We start from the raw sequence: 1,474 nt of genomic DNA on the forward strand, positions 1-1,474 counted from the left end.
TGATGCTTGGAGTAGGACCTCAGGTGCTGGTGAGTCTATTCCAGGGCGGTAGGACAATCTCTGTTTCCTTAACAAATGAACTTCAACTGAAGCAAGCATGTAGGGCTCCAGCGTTTGCCCATATGCACTGTAAATACTATGAAGGGAGGCAGGGAGAAGTAAGCAGAAGCAACTTAGGACACAAATAGGAAGGAAAAAAAACATAATTTGATTGTAGCTCCCACCTAAACGGAGACTTCAATTTTCTCTCTTCCAGCTCCCTCTCCACCCAACTTTCTACAGCAAGTTTGAGCCTCTCCAGTGAAATTACAATGATCGTCAGCTCAAGGAACTTGATCAAAATTAAACCCATTTCATCTGTAGGCCCACACAGGTTTTTTCTTTCATTTGTAGGAAATGCACATGTGTAACTAAATCCAAATTTGGCAAAGATAAGACTTTTGAATCAATTCACAATGAGTCTCATTCATTCCGCTGTAGCTGAAGCACAGCATCACACCCTAGAATGTGATTAGCTTCTTCATATAGCAACATCCCTGCCCTTTTTTTCTTTGAAGCATATAATTGGTGAGGCAGAACGTACCTGGAATGTATCTTGCTGCAGCAGACACAACAGCTCTGCTCCTTGGAAAGTGACACTCAGAATTTCTTAGCTACAGTCCAGTTGTCATAAGAAGAGATGATTAATTAGCCATGAGCTGGAGTGGGACAGGGGGCTGAGGGTTGGGAACAGGCAGGGAAATGGCTAAAGAGATTCAAGGAACAGTAAAGCAGGCCAAGAGCTGGAGGAGAACTGCTGGAGAGATCTCTGGTTTGAAGGCCAAAGATTTCCAGGCAGAAGCCAGAAGGGCTGTATAAACGTAAATGAGTGGGTGGACAGAATAGATCAGCCATGTATTCAGAGGTCTTGCGATTCACTGACCCTCTTTAGCACCAGATGCTGCTTTTAATGCACAGCTGGCTGGTGGAGGAGTATTTCTGTGTAAACAGACTGGGAGATGGATCTAATATCCAGGCTGGAGCCCAGAGCCGCTTGCCCAGTACTGTACTTTTCCCGGCTGGAGGCTGGGATCTTTTTGATCATGTCCCACACGTTGTACTGTACTGGGATGAATCACTTCCTGCCTCTGCCCTTTCTGCTTGTGCTGCATCACGGCACTGCTGCTCTGGGACTGGATCCTGCAGCCTTGGGCTGAGCTGTTTGTGTGCTCTGAGCTCCGTCCTGGCGCCTGCTCGCACGGAGAAAAGGCTGCTGTGCGTCTAAACTGCTGTGTCATACTTCGTTATTAATGACCGAGAACCACATGACACAAAGTTCTGGGAAGCTCGAGCAGATTCCAGGAAGGGGTCAAGGAGTTCAATAAACAGTTTTATTAGAACTTGAATTGCAACCAAAAGGCTACACATTGACTTTTTTATAAAAACGTTTGTGAGTGTTACTTGAATTTAGAAATCCTGTGAATGGCAGCAGCAG

The sequence above is a fragment of the Corvus brachyrhynchos genome, unplaced genomic scaffold (genome assembly GCF_000691975.1).
Source record: "Corvus brachyrhynchos isolate BGI_N302 unplaced genomic scaffold, ASM69197v1 scaffold10, whole genome shotgun sequence".
NCBI lineage: Eukaryota > Metazoa > Chordata > Aves > Passeriformes > Corvidae > Corvus > Corvus brachyrhynchos.